The 20,757-nt window shown below is 44.1% G+C and overlaps 1 long non-coding RNA gene and 1 other non-coding gene across 3 annotated transcripts in view; one reads left to right on the forward strand and one right to left on the reverse strand.

Annotated features, from left to right (window-relative positions):
- The window catches only part of LOC129559187 (uncharacterized), a 32,238-nt gene extending 12,821 nt beyond the window's left edge, over positions 1–19,417 (reverse strand). For both annotated transcript variants that reach the window (XR_008686479.1, XR_008686478.2), the window contains exons 1-2: positions 19,221–19,417; positions 14,313–14,443 (exon numbers count right to left, since the gene is read on the reverse strand). This is a non-coding gene — a long non-coding RNA (uncharacterized LOC129559187). The remainder of the gene's footprint in view (positions 1–14,312; positions 14,444–19,220) is intronic.
- Positions 18,170–18,241, forward strand: TRNAR-CCG (transfer RNA arginine (anticodon CCG)). Its single transcript has one exon. It is a non-coding gene; the product is annotated as a tRNA-Arg (tRNA).
- Positions 19,418–20,757: the final 1,340 nt, after the last annotated feature.

Below are 20,757 nucleotides of genomic sequence, written 5' to 3' on the forward strand. Positions count from 1 at the left end.
ATCAGTGAACGAATACAGCCTGCATTCACAAACAGGAGTCTTTCAATAAATCGTTTATTTCTCATTCATGAAAAATATTTTTAAGTTAAGTTGAAAATGTGTTGAAAGATTGTGTTTTATAGCTTAACCAGGCATTTTTAAAAAAGGAAATGAAAGCAATTACTCCAATCCAGTTTTTATGAAAGTTTTGTCAGACAGTTTCCTATTTCCAAATGTTTCTCAAACTATGTTATGAGCTGAGCTGCCCACTGGTGAAGCAACTCAAAAGTTATGTTAGAACCCTGACTCTCTGTACCTCAAAATGCCTCCTTATTTGCCAATAGGTTCTTTACAGAGGTAATCAAGTTAGGATGAGGTCATTAGGGCGGACCCTACTCTATCTGACTGGTGTCCTTGCAGAAGAGGAAAAATCTGGACATGTGGATAGACATGCCCAGAGAGGGACGGTGTAAAGAGACACAGGAGAACCCCACATGGAGGCGAGGCATGATGAACCTAAAGATAAGCAGAAACAAAACATTCTTTAATTTGTTTCATCATTAGACTTTCAATTGTTCACCTGATTTCAGTGTTAACAGAGATTTCTGGGTTTTGTGTCTAAGTGAGTCTGTGCTCCGCAGAAGAGATTCTAAGATAATGACGAGGGTGCTGATGTTTACTTTTGAGGTGACTAAAGGAAATGCTGGTGGGGAGAGGGGATGGAAGACAAGGAGGGGAACCAGACAGCAAGGCCATGTGGTCAACAGTTTACCAGAGGCTTCCTGGGGCGCTCCTGCCAGGTAACTTTGGGGCATTTCAGGGGGCCCACCTCAGAGGGACCTGCAAGTTTGCTAGGACCTTTTTTAAAAATTTTTCTATGCTTATAACTTTTATGGTTTCTTTTTTAAAAATTAATTAGTTTATTTTAATTGGAGGCTAATTACTTTACAATATTATAGTGGGTTTTTTTTTGCCAACATTGACATTTAAATTTTTATTTTATATTCACTTATAGTTGATTTACAATGTTGTGTTAGTTTCAGGTGTCCAGCAAAGTGAATTAGCTATGCATACACATATATCCACTCTTTTTCAGATTTTTTTCCCATATAGTTATTACAGAATACTGAGTAGAGCTCCCTGGGCTGTACCGTAGGTCCTTGTTGATTATCTATTTTATATATAGTCCTGTGTATATGTTAATCCCAAACTCCTAATTTAAGCTTCCCACCTTTCCCCCTTGGTAACCATAAATTTGTTTTTTTTAAGTCTATGAGTCTATTTCAACTTTGTAAGCTAAGTTCTTTGGTATCTTTTATTTTAGATTCCACATATAAGTGACATCATCTGATATTCGTCTTTATTAAGCAATTCCCCCCAGCCATGGGTGGGGGGTTACTCCCAATGACCGAGGAACTCCCGAGCCCCAGGAGGTCCTAAGGGCTCATAGCTGGAAGCCGCTGGATGGCATGCTCTCAGATGGGGGATATGGTAGGATGGGGGTATTGGCTATTGCTTTAGAGACCATCCAACATCTATAAACTGTTGTCTCTAGAAACACTTTATAAAATCAACATGCGTGCATGCCTGCATACATGCTAAGTTGCTCTAGTTGTGTCTGACTCTTTGTGACCCCATGGACTATTGTCCCCCAGGCTCCTCTGTCCATGGGATTGTCTAGACAAAAATACTGGAGTGGGTTGCCAGACCCTCCTCCAGGGGATCTTCCCAATCCAGGGATCAAACCTTTGTCTCTTGCATCTCCTGCATTGGTGGACAGATTCTTTATCACTAGCACTACCTGGGAAGCCCATGAACTCAACATATGAAAGATCAAATCCTCACTTTTGACAAACACCATCACCTTCCAAGAATTACTTCCCATTGATTTCCATCCTTCCCAACTCTGAGTCTCAGAAAACACAAATAACCAGAGTGGCTGTAATAGCAGAGCCCTGCAGGCGGTGAACGGAAGCCACTGGTGGCAGTGATAGGTTTGCTCCAGGCTGAAATGACTTCCTTCTTGCTTGATAATGCAGAGTTCATGGGACACTTCGCTCATAGCCTCCTGTTTTAGTGTCAAACTTTCTGGTTGGGCAATCCTAGTTTCTTGGGCACTAGCTGCAAACTGAAGCCCCCAGGGCAAGGATCACCTGGATCAAAGACAATGTGCAGAGGGTGGTCACTCCGTCAGTGGAGGGGTCTGGTCCTGGGTTCATGGGCTTTCTAACTGAGCCCCATGTGCTCTGCCTTCCCCAGACCATCCATGTGCCTGAAAGGCAGTTGTGCTATTTCCAGAGGCCACCCTGCCTGGTTCTTAGTGAGCTGAGTCTTCCGCAGGCAAGGAGATCATCTTTCACTTGTCTGACCCTGTAATGTCTGGATGCTTCCAAGGCCTCTGGGTGGCCTGGGATGCCCTCAAGTAAAAATAACCCCCAACAGTAACATGGGGATTGTGATCACCTTGGTGAGCTGTCATCTCAGGACATGAAAGAGACAGGTGAGGGAGGGCAGGGGGAGAAGAGTATGGGGATTTAAAGAGCAGGAGAGAAGAAAGAAAATGGAGGCAGAGAAAGAAAGAAGCCGATTCAAAGAAAGGACGCGCAGGGGCTTCTCTGATGTTCCAGTGGTTAGGACTTTGCCTTCCAACACAGAGGGTGTGGATTCAGTCCCTGATTAGGTAGAGCTAAGAGCCCACATGCCTTGTGGCCACAAAACCAAACCATAAAACAGAAATGATATTGTAACAAATTCAACACAGAGTTTATGAATGGTCCCTATCAAAAAAAAAATCTTAAAAAGGAAATAAGTAAAATTAAAGAAGGGGACTGGAGGAGTGAGACATCAAGGAAGGGACCCTGGGCAGAGGCTGCCCATCGATGCTGTGATCAAGCCGGCATCTGCGATAAGCCCCAGTGTGGAAGACCCCCCACGGGACCCCGCAAGGGGAGGAGTTGTCACATGTATACATCAATCTATGGAAGCTGTGGTTTGAGGGCTGCTCCTGAGGGATCGCGATTCTCTGGATCTTCCAGTTGGTCACAGGAAGTGCTCAGTGGCAACGCAGTGGGTGAGACACCCATGGGCGCAGCAGGAAGGATGACAGGACAGAGGGCCAGGCAGCCAAAGCCGGCCACAGCTTTCTGCCTGGTTTCTGGAAACTTCTCTTATAAACCTCTGTCATTGACACTTCAAAGGAACACAGTGATTCTGTCTCTGCTTGACTTGAATTTGACTCCAACGCTTTGTTTCAACATCCCAGATGGAGGGGACCTGGAGAATCCTCCTGCAGGAATGCTATCCCCCCACCCCCAACCCCCCTCTGGAGAGCAGAGGTGGGAGGGACAGCTCTGCAGACATCTCCTGACTTCTGGGAAATTAGTCTGCTTCCAATTCTAGAGAAAAGGGAAAACAAAGACATGGACTTTATACATAAAAGTCTTACAGGAAAATTTCTCATTGCTTGAGGTGACTCACAGCAGGCAGTCACAGGTGTCTTAAGCAAATAACAGAAGAACAGAGGATAAGAGCTTTAGAAAAGTCCTTTTGGATCACAGCCAACAAAGTTCCTTTAGTAAAATAATCAAAGCATCTTGTATGGTGTTCTCACTTAAAAGAGGTTTGATGGTGTGAATTTCAAGCGCAATGTATTTACTGTGTCTCTAAGTAACATCTGGCCCAATGGGGTTCTCAAAATGATGACCCAATCACTTGTTTAAAATACTCGCTTAACAAATACTTGTTGAGAACCCAATAAGAGCTGGACTCTGTTCTCTATGCTGGGAGAACAGCAGTGAACCACACTCACAAAGACCCCTTCCCAGGGCAACTTCTTGCACAAAACAGACAATGAACAAGTAAGCAAAATATAGAGGATGTCAGATGGTGATAAATGCAATGGAAAAGGACAAAGCAAGGCAAAGAGTGTGCGGTGGGGGGAAAGTTGCGAGCTGCAGCCTTAAACAGAGTGGGTGGGCAATACCTGAGCTCAGGGAGGAGGGAGGGGGCCACTGGCACCTCTGGGGAAGGGCCTCCAGGCAGAGGGAACCTCAGGTGTGAAGCCCTGAGCTGGGAGCCTTCCTGATGGGTTAGAGGTGCAGTTAGAAGCTGGGGTGGCCGGGACAGGCCACTGAGGGACAGAGGAGTGGTACAGTGTGAATTGCTTGGGCAGCTGAATAGAGAACAAGCTAGTAGGTGCCGGGAGGGTGGAGGGCTAGGTGAAAGTGGGAACAACTTAAAATCTTCATCCTTGGTGTCAGGGTTTGACTGTGCTCAGTGCTCAGTTTAAGGATGGTACTCCCGAAAGGAGCTTCTGACAGCTGGCAGAGGAGCAATTTGGTAAGATTCAACGGCTCCTTTACGCCAGAAACTTCCCACAAAAAACTTCTTTACACTTGGGGATTCTAGTCCACACACGCGGCCAGAGACGGTAAGACACTAACTCTAAAAGGCAGGCTGAACCTGGTTTAAAAATGACTCGGAGACCTTAACAGACAACTTGCCAAAGAAAAGGTACAAATGGCGAATAAGCGTATGAAAAGATGTCCTTGCACAGTGACTTAGTCATGTCTGATTCTTTGCAACCCCATGGACTGCAGCATGCCAGGCTTCCCTGTCCTTCACGATTCCCCAGAGTCTGCTCAAACTCATGTCCATTAAGTTGACGATGCCATCCAACCGTCTCATCCTTGGCATTTGTGTACCTTCTGCTCATTTTTACTGTGACCTTATAACTGCTCTGTGGCTCAGCAGGGAAAGAATCTGCCTGCAATGCGGGAGACCTGGGTTCAATCCCTGGGTTGGGAAGATCCCCTGGAGAAGGGAAAGGCTACCCACTCCAGTATTCTGGCCTGGAGAATTCCATGGACTGTATAGCCCATGGGGTTGCAAAGAGTCGGACACGACTGAGTGACTTTCACTATAACTGCTCTAAATGTGGAAGTCTATAAAATAAATGAATAAAGCGGGCTGATATAAAGTAGTTGCATATAAATTCTCATTAATTAGCATTTGAAGACCTGCCCTGGGGCTGGGCACGCATCTGCTGTTTCATGGTCACCAAAGCCCTTCAGGGTGGGATGTAAACCTTAAGATCCTCTATAATTCATTTCCACCAACCCCACCTAGCACTCTCCAGTCCTTGGGGAGTATGGGGCGAGGGGATGTAATTCCAGCTGGTTCCAATGAGAACTTTCCTTTGGACTTGAATTCCAAGAGTTTGGCTGTCTTGAGCCAAGTTTTCTGCTGGAGACCGAGGCAGGTAGAAATATATGCCCCAAATGTTTCATGCTGGTATCCACTCGATGGAGATTTTCAGGGCTATTTAAGATAATGACTCTGATAACTTTGCAACAATATAAGAAACCTTTGGGGAAAAAGTAAAACAAAATACAAAACTGAATTCAGGGCAACATTGCCAATATACATTTTAAGGAAGTTGACAAGAAAAGGGGGGAACAGGAGGCCCATTCATGTGAGCGAAGTTCCACAAGGTCACTTGACTAAAACCTCAGAGGCTGTAATCCCTAAGGGTGCATTTTTTTCTTGGAAACTGTTTTGAACTCCTTGCTCCCTGATTTTTCCGTTGCTCCCAGAGAAAGTCTGGTTTCCATGAACTGACAGTTTTAAAGAGCCAACTAAAGTTTGAATGTCAGACTGTGGACAGCCAACCGGGTCAGGTCTCTCCTCTTCCTGTATCTGGACACTTAAGAGTCAATCTTATCCCAAAGGCTCCTGTGTCCACGTGGGAGGCCAACCTTTTAATCACTCTATATCCCTTTCAAGGTTTGGGAACAATATAACAATTTCCTGGCAGTAATCGCTGGTGGTCAGCAAATTAAACGAACAAGGAGACCTGATACTGTCTTTCCTCCTTCCTTCTTTCTTTTCAGAAATTTAGTCCAGCAGGAATTTCCCAGGTCACCTTTCTTGCCATGTGACTTGAAAATCCTTCCAACAATCTCAGACACTTTGCTGAAGTGTTAATGAATGAACAAGCCCTGTTAACAAATGTCAAAGGAGGAAATTCAACTTTGAGCTTTAACTAGAAAGGGGGCAAACATAGGATTTTCAAAGAAGTCTGTTCAGACTAAAATGTTCAGAATAAAAGTTTTAAGATATTAAGTCCACATGTTAATAGCCTATAGGAAGGCTGCCATTTACTTCCATCAATGTATATTTTGTCTGTGTAAAGCAATTTATAGAATCGCTCAGGAGCTTAATTCTTCCTTGTATGGGAAGTTTTTGAAACTTGCTGTCCAAAAACCCACTGGTTGTACCACATTGATAATCATTGAGTATTTATACAAACCAAGGACTTTTGATCTACAAAACAAGTTGCCACACTGTCCCAAATGCATTTAAAAAGCATTCAGTTTATGATATCTCTACTTCGTAGATTAACATCTAGTAAGACGCTCCCATGTAACAATCGTGGATTTTTATGGCTATTTCTTTTTCCTCCCTGCACCCACCCCCTCACCTTCCTTTCCTTCTTCCTCTCCTTTTTGTCACTTGAGCTCCAATGGCTGTATTTCTCTTAAATTATTAAGTGTATTTAACTGGTAAACTTTAAAAATTTTTTTTTTAGTAGATGAAAATGCAATTAGTGACCCTTGCCACTGTATTTCCTCACGTCCTCCTCTCCTGCCTTGCTTTTCTTATTTGCCTTTGTCCTCTTGCAAATGGGAATGTGAGAAAGCCACATCAAGATTTGGGGGGAAATGTAATGAGACTCCATCGCTGGTCCATGTGCTAATTAAAGTGGGAGTTGGCAGGGCTCTGCTAATAAACCTCCGCATCCCAGCTCCTCGGCTGTGACCTCACTCTTTGATGTAGCCGTTGTGTGGCTCTGCTTCCCATCTCAGCTGTAAAAAGCAGACCCCAGCGTCAGTTGGCACATACGTGCAGTTGCGATCATCTTCTGGCCTTCCAGCAGAAGCTGCATGGTTCCTGCTCTGCTCTGAGCCAAGCCGGCTTGTCCTCCCTCTCTTTCTTTCCTGATTTTGCAGTTGGATGTGGCTGGCTTATAGATGACTGTGATTTGGAGTAAACGTTTCTAAGAGCTGTCTTGGACAAGGCTATGTATCTCAGTGGCTACCCCAGCACCCTGGCTTCCCTGCCTTTGCTCTCAGCTCCAACACAACTTCTCTCGGATTTCCTCCTGTTCAAGCAATGACTCAGATCTGCTGAAGAGAGTCCAGATATTTACAACCAAACTCTTAACACTTCTAAAAATAACTCTCTGGGTCCACTTTGTATCCAGTAACATATGTGTGTACTCAGTCACGTCTGACTCTTTGTGACCCCATAGACTGTAGCCCACCAGATTTCTCTGTCTATGGGATTTTCCAGGCAAGAATACTGGAGTGGGTTGCCATTTCCTCCTCCATTATACATTACTGTGTATACAGTAAGCACAGCAGGAGTTGTATAGGCCCAACTAACTACTCCACTGATTCTCGTGGTCAACATCCAGAATTTACACATACTGCACACATGCTATGCCTGGCTTTGTTCCCAATAGCATGCAGGTTCCAGTACAGTCACTTATTTGCAGCAGCGTCTACTGCAAGATTTGAAATACCCAGATATTAGAGAGAGAAACAGTCAGGTTCCTCTGTTTTGGGGTAATTTGCCAGCACAGAGAAGTTGCTAAGTCATAGAGTTTGTACATGTCAACCTTCTTAGGGTCCCCAACTGGGTCTGAGAACTAGATTGACAAAGATGAACAGGAGAAAAGTAGACATGCTTATTTAACATAGGTTTTACATGACATGGAAAACTTTATAAGGAAATGAATCTCCAAAGAAACAGAGCTCTGTATTTTTTTGGGTTTTTAAATATATCTTGGCCCGGTTTATTTATTTTTTTACTTTGCAGCCATGCAGCATGTGATATCTTATTTCCCTGACCAGTGGACTCATGCACCCTGCAATGGAAGCATGGAGTCCTAATCAATCGACCACCAGAGAAGTCCCAGATTTATGTACTTTTGAGCTGGGTTGGTTGAAGAATGGACATGCATGGAGGAATATGACAGGTTAAAGTGTGTGAGGAATGGTAGAAAACTGTGGGAAAATAGCAAGTCCTGTTTGCTAAGGATTCTTTCAGTGTCCTTTATTTTGGAGAAAAAGATGTTGCTTTCCTCTGGATATGGGGGATACCTCTCACAGGAGGGTTTTATGGCCTGTTCCAGGGAAGAAGGGTTGGAGGGAGAAGGTGGGCATGACCTTCTTGGTTTTGCCATTTTCTCAAACTCCTACATCCCAAAATATTCAGTATGCCAAGGTGCCCTATTGTGGGGGGCCTGTCCCAAACCCCATCGAAGCACAGCAGTGATTTTTAAAAGATCAGTTTTTGTCATAGCATGTTACTTAAAACTATCTAAGGTGACACTTCTGCAGGAGCCAAGCAGCATCTCCAGTTAGAACTTGCATGTTAGGTTGATCTAGGTGGTTGCCAGAGTATAGATTTGAAGGGGAAAGAGGGTTTTATAAAAGTATGTAAAAAAGACATGCATATTAAGAGTATATCCTTCAAACTGTACAGTCCTCTGTAACTAGGACCCAGATCAAGAATCGGTACCCTCCCAGTCCCCAGGCCTGACTGTCCAGCCAGGGTAGCCGTACCCTGACTTCTAACAGCATAGGTGGATTTTTCTATGGTTGTACATCTTGAGCATGGCTTCTTTCAATCCACATCATATGTGTGATATTTCCATGGTTGCATGTAGTTGTAGTTCATTCATTTTTCTTGCATTTCCATGATGTGGGTAAACTACAGTTCATTCCACTGCTGCTGGGCACTTGGTTGTCCAGTTACGGCCCTTACAAAGAGCTCTGCTGTGAATGAACATCTTGACTTATGTTTTGGGGTGCACGCAGGAGCTCATTTCTAACGAGTACACCAAAGTGACGTTGCTGGATCACAGAGCGTGGACGTGGCAGCTTTATTTGACACTGTCTCCCAGGGTGGTGGTATGTCAGTTCACACTTTCATCAACAGTACCAGAGTGTTTGCATTATTCCATTCCTCGCCCACACTTGCCATTGTCTGTGTTCTTCATTTTAGCCACTCTGAGGGTGGCTGTAACTTGCATTTCCCTAATGGCTAATTAAACTGGGCACATCATTGACTATTCAGATATACCCTGGGGAACAGACTTTTGCTATTTCCAAGGAGGGTTTGCTTGTGCCATACAAAATGAAGTCAAGGAAAAAATAAAAATGCAAAACTAACTTTCACTCTCACTTAGCCTGTCATCCAGGCATGCAAACACAAGTGGACATCACTTTCCCGGCTGGAAATCATTTAACTTAGATGGGTCAGTGAAGAGACTTCCACAATGGTACAGCCAGGATTCACAGGAGAGCAAAATGCAACCAGGAACCCACAGCAATGGGAGCCATTAGCACCCCAGACCTAAAGGTGCAAAGGGAAGGATCTCAAGAGCATGATGAGAACTGCTCTGGGGAAGAGGATCTCCTGACAGAAACCATAGTTGTGAAGGGGCATAGACAGTGCCAGGAAACACTGCCTGGAGCAGAGGGGACTTGGCGAAGACATACCTTCATCCCTTTTTCCCCTGCTTTCCACTCCTTGGCTCACGCCAACCATTGGTCAAATCCAACCGACGTCCAAGGAACAAGGGAGCCTGAAAGAGGTACCTCAGGGCTCAGAGCAGGGGAACGGGAGGGTGAAATGGCCCTGCAAGGGATGGTAGTGAAACAGAGATTAACCAGCATCCGCAGGGGCAGCGGTAGAGTAGAAAGACCTCAGTACCTGAAGCTCTGGACTCTTGGGACTCACTGCTGGGTCACTGAGAAAATACACAGTCTTCCAGAGCCTCACTATCCTCAACTGTAAAATAAAAGTTTACCCGAACAGTCTGTGAAGTTCCTTTCTGTCCCCTGATTTTGGTTTTCAAAAATTGGTGAGTCACACTGAGTAGCTATTGCCATCTTCATCAGGATGGACTAGCCAAGTTCCCAAGGTCTCCACCCTTTCCTATGGTCCTATACAGCCCCCACTGGCTTCTGGGTTTACAAACTATGGCCTAAGGTTTCCAGGTGGAATAAGATCTCAATTAAAATCTGTTCCTGGGAGACTTCTCTGGTGATCTGGTGGTTAAGACTGTGTTGCCAATGCAGGGAACCCTGCCAATGCAGGGTTCAATCCCTGGTCAGGGAAATAAGATCCAATATGCCATGTGATGTTGTAAAAATAAAAAACCAGCTAATGTGTAAATCTTATATGCCACCTATAAACGTGTACCTGCTTCATTAAAGAAGTACCCCAGTGAGAAAGAAATGATCAACTTGTCTGGGTTTCAGATGCTCCATCCTTCTCCAGCGGAGAGGAGTCTAGATGCAAGGCAGGCCCACTGGGGAGGATGACATGGCGTAAAGCACAGGGAGGTGCTAAAGTTACCAGTACAGGGTAAAACAGAGTTGCTGCTGTTCAGTAGCTCAGTCATATCTGACTCCTTGCAACCCCATGCACTGCAGCATGCCAGGCTACCCACTCCAGTATTCTGGCCTGGAGAACTCCACGGACTATATGGTCCATGGGGTGGCAAAGTGTTGGACATGACTGAGCGACTTTCACTTCACTTCACTTATCTCTCCTAAAGACATCTCAAGCATGGTTTAGGCTTCATGTGAATGAACTAACTTGAATTGGGGTTCTACCCTTTATCATCTCCTTATCCCCAAGTCTATATGATCAGAGTATATTAACTGACTGATAATTTACCTTGACATTGTATTTGTGGAAACTGTTCTTTGAACTTCAGTTACAGGCTTGGTTTCTGCCATCTGTGGGAGTGTTTTCATTAAAAGTCATGCCATCCAGAGAAATTCAATGCCAGGAAGTGTTGCCCAACAGATAGAGGGCTGAAGGGAAAGCCAGAGGTCAGTGGCCCCTGCCAGGTCCTCTGCAACTGCTGACTGACCTTAGGTGACCTTGCTCATGGGTCTTCTTCCCTTTATCTGCCCCAACAGGCCTTTGCCTCAGATCTTGATCAAGAATCTTATGAAAACTTCAAGTCTTTCTCTGCTTCACAACAAAGAACACCTCTGCCACCATCTAAGGTAGATGCTTGTCTTTTGTTTTTTTCCCTTTCTTCCTTTTCTGTTGTACCTTACAGCTTGTGCGATCTTAGTTCCCTGACCAGGGATTGAACCTGGACCCTCAGCACTGAGACCCCTGCACCACCAGGGAATTTCCAGATGCCTGTCGGTTTATCAGGTTTCCCCAGTGGCTCAGCGGTGAAGAATCCCCCTGCAATGCAAGAGATACAGAAGACTCAATTTTGATCCCTGAGTTGGGAAGATTCCCCTGGAGGAGGGCATGGCTACCCACTCTAGTATTCTTGCCTGGAGAATTCCATGAACAGAGGAGCCAGGGGGGCTACAGTCCACAGGGTTGCAAAGAGTGAGACAGGACTGAAGCAACTGAGCACATCCTTTTATCATCTGCATTTGAGTTGTTGATGTAAAAAGTAGCTATTCAGACATCAAGCCATGGACGCTGCTTATTAAACGAGACTAAACTTAAACTGGCATTTACAGCCTCAAGAAGTCAGTGAACTTATTCGATGAAAATTTTATCAGCCAGGTAGATGTTCATCTGTCTTCTAGTTTAGAAATAGACATGCCACTAAATTTAGTAATCAATGAATAAAGAACTCTATTGACATTATGAGTAGGATTACGTGGTATTGCAAATCATTATGTTTCCTCTGATGATGTGAGATGGTGGGATTTTTCGGGTCAATGAAGGTATGGCATTTTAGATTAGTTTTGACTCTCCAGCTTTGTCTGCTACAGAAGATGAGCCTTAATGATCGAGATTTTTTGAGTTAAGAGGAAATTGTATAGTTAAAAAAGTAAGGAATACAACAATATGGATTTCACGGACATACTGTTGGGCCAAACAAATCGAACATAGAAGGCAATATACTATAGGGTTCCACGTGTATGAAGCTCACAAACAGACCAAACTGGTCCATGCTGTCAGAGTCGTGGTTCCTTCTGGGACATGAGACTGTCTTCTGAGTGCTCGAAATATTGTATTTTGGTGGTTTCACTGGTTTTGACATATGTAAAATTTATCAAGCTGTATCCTTGCTATTTTTGTCCTTTGTTATATATAACTAAAAGATAAATTAATTAAAATAATTTTTAAAGAACTGAGCAAAAAAACCACATGGAACACAGTGGCAGCTTAAGATGAGTATTTTGCAAATCGTCTATCCATAGTCTAGGATTATTCTTGTACTAATTTAAGAAACTATGAAAATGAATGAAGATAATCCACCTTTGATCTATATTTAGAAAACAACTGATATAGGTATAATTAATAAATCAATTTGTTTTACATGAATCTCTCAGCATGAAGAGGCCTCATCTTTACTAAGGCTGATTAATTTCTCAGCAATGTCATGCCCAAGTCATCTGATACCAATGCACTGGGTCACGTAGAATATTCTATGATATCATATATTTTAGTTACCTTATTGACCATAATGTTCATATCTAATTATAATGGATTTTCCTATAATACTTGCTTTTATGTATTTGCTCAGATAATATCTTGTGAGGAGCAGGGTGATGATCATTTTTCCTTTAATATGTTTTCAGATTTTTACAGTTTCTTGCAAAACATCAGTTGTGTGGCTAAAAATGAATCTCTCTTGTTGTGTTCTGCTAGTTGTTGGATGGAAAATAGTGTTGACAAATTATTAATCTTGAAGCTGTAATTATTGTCATTTTTTTCACAGCGATCTGTCTGAAAGAAAAGAAGTGTCAAGCCCCCAAATTACTAGTGAGCCAAGAACACTTGCTAATTAATCCTGTACACAGAGTGTGCTGGACAGTTTTATGTTTATTTTCAATTGCATGCACAAGGATTGTCTCCAGGTTATTTTTTTAAACTTCTGCCCTAGAGACCTGGCAGTCGATAAAGCTCAGACATAAAAAAAAAACAAGGAAGTGACCGAAAAAATCATAACATGGAGTCTAGAACTAAACAGTTTATTCTGTCCATAGAGATCATAAAAATTCTTACATGTGGTCATTTTTGGATGAATTCCACCACAGGAATTGGATAAGTCCCATGTTTCTAAGCCACAAAGTTGGGCTCCCAGGGGCTGAAATGACTTATTGCAAACGGACACTGCTGGCACTGTCCATATTTCTCGGCATGCTTCTCACTGTGTTTACATGCAACCTTTACCAGTCCTCACTGAGCCCTCAGACTTCAGTGTAGTTTTTCTTCCAACAACCTGAGGCATATTCTCTAGCTACCATGGTGCCCAAATGTACAGATGGCCAGGAGAGCTGGGAAGTTACTCCTCTCCAGTGACTGTTAGGTACAGGACTTTGAAAACCCAGCTCCCTTGTCTCAGGTTGGATCAAATTCTCAGATGTAACTTTTCGGCCAGCATTCCTCATGGGGTCAAGTTGAAGTCTGCTTCTACAAGACTCTGCCAGAACTTGCATCCCTGCTTGATGTCCTTCCTTCCCCCTCTGCTCCCCTGACTATGTCCCCACTTCCTTAGTGACTCCCCTTGGGGGGTACTTCCTTAATCAATCACTCTCACATAAATCTTCATCTTAGGGTTTGCTTCTGGGGTACCTGAACTAAGACATGACCCAGACCCTCATCTGTCATCAGCAACTTGGGTTTCACAAATGCTGCATCGTTACTGAGACTGGAAGGGGTTCAGGAGGTGAAGACGGCTCACCATGACTGTTTTTTACTCTGCTCCCTTTTTTCTCTTGTAAGAACTCAGTTCCCACTCACTTTTTTGAGCTTCTCAGATGGCACAGTGGTAAAAGAATCTTCCTGCCATCGTAGGAGACCCAGGAGACGTGGGGTCGATCATTGGGTCAGGAAGATCCCCTGGAGTAGGAAATGGCAACCTACTCCAGGATTCTTTCTTGAAGAATTCCATGGATAGAGGAGCCTGGTGGACTACAACCCATGGAATCACAAAGAGTTGGACATGATTGAGCAGCTGAGCATGCATATGCCATTCCCTTTTATACATTCAGCACCTTTGGGATGTCAACTCGATGTTACCACCAAATTCTATGCAGGGTTGATTGTATGTAGCTTCTAAACCTCCTTGAGTGCAAAGTTGGAACCATCAGCTACCTTCCTAAATTACCTCTGGTAGGTTGGGGGCAAAAACAGAAATCCTTCCAATCAAAGTCTTACAAGTCCAGTGTTATTATGAAGCATTGTTATTACAAAGCAGCATACATAGTTGAAATGTAAGACAAACCTTCATGATTCATGCATGTAAAATATATAGAGGGACTTACCTGGTGTCCAGCAGTTAAGACTCTGTGCTCCCAATGCTGGAGTTCAGGGTTCAATCCTCAGTCAAGGAACTAGATCTTGCATGCTTCAAGGAAGATTTCCCATGTGGTATTGAAGACCCCAGGTGGCACAGCTAAGACCCAACACAGCCAAATAAATAAATAAATAAAAAGAAATATTAAGACATATGCAGTAAAGAAATGAACAAGATTGGCTACCCATATTCCACTCCATGTTCATGATTGCAAATGTAATAGTGAAAAATACTTCAACACTTTGGAAGAACCACAAACATGAGAGTCAAACATTCTCTCATAAGGACTGATTGTGAGTTCCCAATATTCCTTACTGGAATACTGACTACAAATTTGTACTTAGGAAGCCCAGGAGATCTTATTCAGCAATTTTGCTTGTGATTTCTAACATCGAATAGAATTCTTCCTTTTCTAGCTACTTTTAAAATCTGCCTGGAATATTAATAATAAAGGGTAATAATTGGATGTGTTAGTGTAAATAACTCAGTGTCTATTTTTGTCAATATGTTTTAAAATAATCAACCAATCAAGTAATTGTTAAGTCTCTGAGACAGCAGCAGATGTAGCCTGCCTAAAAATAGGACACAAAAACAGAGCCACTCTTCTCAATGTAATACTTTTTTCTCACAACTCAAGGATTAAAACAGCTAGTTAGTTGGGTTATTAATCACTGTTACAAACTATTTTTCTGAAGAGTGAGTTCTGAATAATTCAGGGGACAGTTCTTGTCCCCTATTCCCCAACACTGGCCATGAAAAGTAGGGCCACAGTGATGTCAAAGCATGAAGATGATTGACTCAATAAGTGGCCCCTGGTTCTTGGTCTTTATGGAACTGGGTCTTTATCCAAGACCCTTGGACACAGGAATTTGGGAACAGCTGTCAGAGCCCCACTGTGGATCTCAAGTTCTTTTTCTTTGCTGTACATGCTTTTTGTGGGAGGGTGTCTGTGGTTCCTACCAGATTCTTAAATGGGTTCATGTTCAGCATGAAATCTGAAAAATCCCTGCAACAGAATGTCCCAGTTTTGCTCACACAGGATACAACTTTGATCTCACGCCCTGTTCTAGCCTCTAGCCACCCCAGCCTCAAGATATGAGATGAAGGATGCTATCATTCACCTTGCCACAAGGCATCAGAGGCAGCTTAGGGCCTGGAAAGGTGAGGAAAAACAAGGCAACTGGAACAGTTTTGAAACATATACCACACCATCATGCTTTCCAAGTTGTTCTCGACTAGAAATTTTGGCAGAACGCACATCAGTAACAAAGAGAGAGTTCTAGCATCAAGACAAAGTAAGTATTTGCAACAGTGAGAATGGGTGACTTGAAAGAGGAGAGAAGTAAGATTAGAAAGTGGTCAGATCTTGAATGTGTTTTTGAAAAAAAGCCTACAGAGTCGGCTAATGAGTTGGAGGCTGTTATTACAGAAGAAGGGACGTCAAAAATTGGGTTGAGCGTGATTGTCTGGCAGGATGGAGCTTCTGTTGATGGGGGGAAGCTACTGGAGGAGCACTGGGTGGAGCAGACTGGAGTTCTGTCTTTGATACATTATATTTGAGAGGCCAATGAGCCATCCAAGAAGAGTCATTGAGTAGGTGGTTCCTGGGCGATGTCCAATCTGGACGTACACATTTGAGTCATTAGAATATAGGTGACAAGCTTCACTTAGTGTGACAATCTCTAGGTCCATCCGTGTTGTTGCAAGTAAAAAGGATTACTTCTTTCCTTTTTATAAGTGAGTGATATTCCATCGTATATATGTACCATACCTTCTTTATCCATTTATCTGTCAGTGGACATCCAGGTTGCTTCCATGCCCTGGCTATTATAAATAATGCTGCAATGAACATCGGGGTGCATGTATACATGTATCTTTTGGACTGTGGTTGTCTCCAGTTATATGCCCAGGAGTGGTATTGCTGAAGCTAGCACAGCATTGTAAATCAGCTCTACTCCAATAAAAAAAATTTTTTTTAATCCTCATGAATAATAACAACAAAAAGAATATGGTGACATGGAAAGCCATGAAACTCTTTGAGATCACCAAGAAAGAGAAGAAAATAAAAAACAGAAGAAGTCCTGGGTACCTGAAGTTTGAAGAGTGGAGAAGAGGAAGAAGTGAAGCAGGGTGAGGAAGAGTTGCTGCTGAGACAGGAGAAAGTCCGGGAGAATGTAGGATTCCAGAAACCAAGTGCGGCAGATTATCATTTCCAAGGATGGTGTCAGCCATAAACTCAATGGCACTCCACCACTCGCTTCCCCTACTTAATGGTAGCTCCATCCTGCCAGGCGACCATGCTCAACCCAATCTTTGACGTCCCTTCTCTCATACCCACTTCCAATTCATTAGCAAACTCTGTTGGCTTTATCAAGTCACTCTCTTCCTTGACCACGTGCTGCTATCACTGCTCGGCCAAGAGGTGGAACCTGAGAAACTGACTTCCAGTCTCTTTCTCTCTCTCAACACTTGTGAGGCCCAAGGATGTAAGCCATCTGGCTACTCTGATACAGATGCCACCACGCTGGGGAGATCAGATAGAGGAACAGAAACGAAGAGATGCCCTAGAATCCCACGGGCACCAGTCCCTTTGCAGCCCAGGCATCAGGCATGTGAGTGAACGGACCTCAGCTGATTCCAGCCCTTGGCCTTCAAGTATCGCCAAATGTCCTTGGCCTTCAAGTGTCCACTCTGATACAGAATGAAGCAGAAATGAGTTGCCCCCACCAAGCCCTCCCTGTCCAGTTTGAAGATTTCTGAGCAAAACAGTTGTGTTTATTGTTTCAAGTTATTAAATTTTGAGATAAATTTGTTATGCTGTCCTAGCAACAGGAACACCAAGTGAAGACAGAGTTTCCTAGAGAAGTAAGTTCTCCCTCGTGTCAAGGGCTGCTGGAGGCAAAATAAGACGATGGCTGAGGGGGACTTCCCTGGTGGTCCAATGGCTAAGACTCCATGCTCCCTATGCAAAGGGCTTGGGTTTGATCCCCCATCAGGGAACTAGATCCCACAGGCTGCAACTGAGAGTTTTCCTGCCACAACTAAAGATCCCACATGTCGCAACTAAGACCTTGTACAACCAAATAAATAAAAATAAGCCCCCCCGAAAAAAGTGATGCCTGAGAGCTGACGACTGGGTTGATTGGATAAAAGGTACCAGGAAGGTGGGATGGGCGAGGGGGTGAGGGCAGAGCTGGAATGGAGTGGGTTTAAGAAAGAATTGGAAGGCAATTGTAATCAGCTGGTGATGGCAACATTCAAAGGAATTTTGCTACAAAGTAGATTTGAAAAAATGGGGCAGTGGCTAGAGAAAAACGTGGGGTGAGTAAAGAGGGTTTGTATGGGAGATACACTGGTACAATGGGAACCATCCAGTAAAAGGGGGAAATGAACGATGTAAAAGCAAAAGGAGAACATGGCTGAAGACCGTTCCACAAGAGATAAGAAGTCTGGGGGTCAATGACTCCGTGACATAGCTGGAGACAGTGGCGTTAACTCGACTGTGGGCAGTTTATTCCTAGTCGCAGAAGGCAAGGGTGGAAACATCACCGAGGGAAAGATGAGTAGGTACTTGTCCTTTGCTTCCACTTTCTTAGTGGGAGAGTCAGTGGGCTGAGACAGTGCCTGGGCTCATAGAGCAGCACGATAAAACCCCGCATCGTGAACTAAAAGGGAGGACAGTTAGTGTGGTCGTGATCTTGTCCAGCCACATTCAGTGGCTTGGGTCCACACACAGAGAAGGGGCACCAGAGAAAACCAGTGAGAAAGGAACAAGGAAGCCAAGGGCCTCTGCCAGGGAGGGATGATATAGACTGGCTGCGGGATTCCCTGGTGGCTCAGAGGTTAAAGCGTCCGCCTCCGATGCGGGAGACCCGGGTTCGATCCCTGGGTTGGGAAGATCCCCTGGAGAAGGAAATGGTAACCCACTCCAGTATTCTTGCCTGGAGAATCCCAGGGACAGGGGAGCCTGGTGGCCTTCCGTCTGTGGGGTCGCACAGAGTCGGACACGACTGAAGTGACTTAGCAGCAGCAGCAGCAAGACGCGGTAGGCTCCGTGGACTGCAGGTCGCAGTGGAGTTCAAGGACTGCTTGAGTCCAGACATTTTAATTACCCCCATTCTGAGAATGAAGAGCTTCTGCTTAGAGGGGTGAAATTACCTCACATGTGAAGTAGCCAGGAAGTGGCCAAGCTGGCTTCAAACCCAGGCTATCCGGCTCCTGTGATAGTGAGAACATTTTTCAAACCCTGACTTCTGGTCACAAAGAAAGGAGAGGAAAAAAAGAGCAACCAGTGTTGATGGTCACCAAGGGCTCCAAACACCAGATCTGGAACAGTTTCTGGGAGAGGTCCCTGGGATCCTGGAAGCTTGGCTTGAAGTCTTGAGTGAAATCATGTTATGTGCTTTTGAAAAGATCTGTGCTTTAGGAAACTCTGCTCCATGTCATGTGCCAGTCTGGATGAAGGAGAATGGATATCTGTATACAGATGGCTGAGTCCCTTTGTTGTCCACCTGCAACTATCACAGCATTGTTAAATGGCTATCAGTTCAGTTCAGTTCAGTCGCTCAGTTGTGTCCGACTCTTCGCGACCCCATGAATCACAGCACGCCAGGCCTCCCTGTCCATCACCAACTCCCGGAGTTCACTCAAACTCATGTCCATCGAGTCAGTGATGCCATCCAGCCATCTCATTCTCGGTCGTCCCCGTCTCCTCCCGCCCCCAATCATTCCCAGCATCAGAGTCTTACTTCAATATAAAACAAAACGTTTGCAATAAAAAAAATCCGTGCTTATTTTTCATGGAAATCAGTTGCTAATTTCCTTTAGAATGGGAATGCAGAAGAAAGAGTTGGCATGGGGTGGAGAAACCACAAACCTGTCATTTCGGTCCATCTTGTGTGACTGGTGCATGCATCCTTCCCCACTGAGGTATTTCCTGCAGCCCAGGGAAGATTTCATCAGAGGAAGCCTGTGTTGAAATTGCATCAGGATCCCGATTGTTTCAAGTCTGTCTTACAACCAATTAATTATAATGAGAACAGGGGGCTCTCCGTGTTGTCCCTGGTGAGATACTTTGGCAAGTGGTTATAACACCATGGTTATAAGAGGATGTTTGCAAGAGGAAGTTTTGTAAGAGGAATTTGACAAGGCTCTCATGTGTATTCTGCCCGCCATTGTATTTGCAATAGCATTTCCTATAGTTGATTGTCCTGTAATTCTGGTCTTGCAGCAACTCCAGCGCGGGTAATGTGTTTATTTCCAGAGGGAGTGGTTTGGGTGGGGATCACGAGATGGCTGACAGTTGTCCTTGTGTGTTTAAAAAGGGCAGGTCAGCCCCAAGGTAATCATCTTCTCTTTCTTTTTGCCTGTAGGGAGAGAGAGAGAGAGAAAAAAAAAAAAAAGAAAACAAAACATGGCTAAATTCTATGATTTAAGAGATGAGCATATTAAAATAGTTCGAAGAAAATTAGGTCATTCAAAACACGAAGTTGTAGGGAGGGAAGAATTTTCTCTGCCCATTGCTTGGACCCACTTCACCCCAATACCCTTCTCCAATCTTACCCACACTGGGACTTTTGGAACCTCCCGTTACTTTGTAAATATTGACACAAGGCACAGAGGGAAAAAAAAAAAAACAACACACCACATTAAGTTTTAGCCTTAGAAATACCTCCAGTTTTAATCTAAACTCCATCTATGAATGAGTAGTCTTGAGTTAGATAAAGCTGTTTGAGCCTCAGTTCTGTCCTCTGTAAAGTGGGGATGCTAATGCCTACTTTGTAAGGTGGTTTGTGAGGCTTAAATGAGACAAAGTATGAAAAAGAAACAAAAAACAAAATAAAAATAAAAGAAAGTATGAAAAACATCTGGTTGCTCATGACTGGCTTATCTCACTGTCTTCTTCTCCTCGGGCTGTCATTCAATTCTTCCCATCGTCTATACCAAGGTATCAGTTCAGTTCAGTTCAGTTCAGTCGCTCAGTTGTGTCCGAATCTCCGCGACCCCATGAATCACAGCACGCCAGGCCTCTCTGTCCATCACCAACTCCCAGAGTTCACTCAAACTCATGTCCACAGAGTCGGTGATGCCTACAGCCATCTCATTCTCGGTCGTCCCCTTCTCCTCCCACCCCCAACCTTCACCAGCATCAGAGTCTTTTCCAGTGAGTCAACTTGTCACATGAGGTGGCCAAAGTATTGCAGTTTCAGCTTTAGCATCAGTCCTTCCAAAGAACACCCAGGATCGATCTCCCTTAGAATGGACTGGTTGGATCTCCTTGCGGTACAAGGGACTCTCAAGAGTATTCTCCACACACAGAGCTTGAAATGTCTCCTGCATCCCAGCAAACATGACGTGTTCCCCCTTCCCTTCTTTCACCCGCTCATCCTTCCTTCCTTCCTTTGAGGCTTCCA

Source organism: Moschus berezovskii, chromosome 15 (assembly GCF_049115385.1).
Source record: "Moschus berezovskii isolate FMDL1 chromosome 15, NW_MosBer_1.0, whole genome shotgun sequence".
Classification (NCBI taxonomy): Eukaryota; Metazoa; Chordata; class Mammalia; order Artiodactyla; family Moschidae; genus Moschus; species Moschus berezovskii.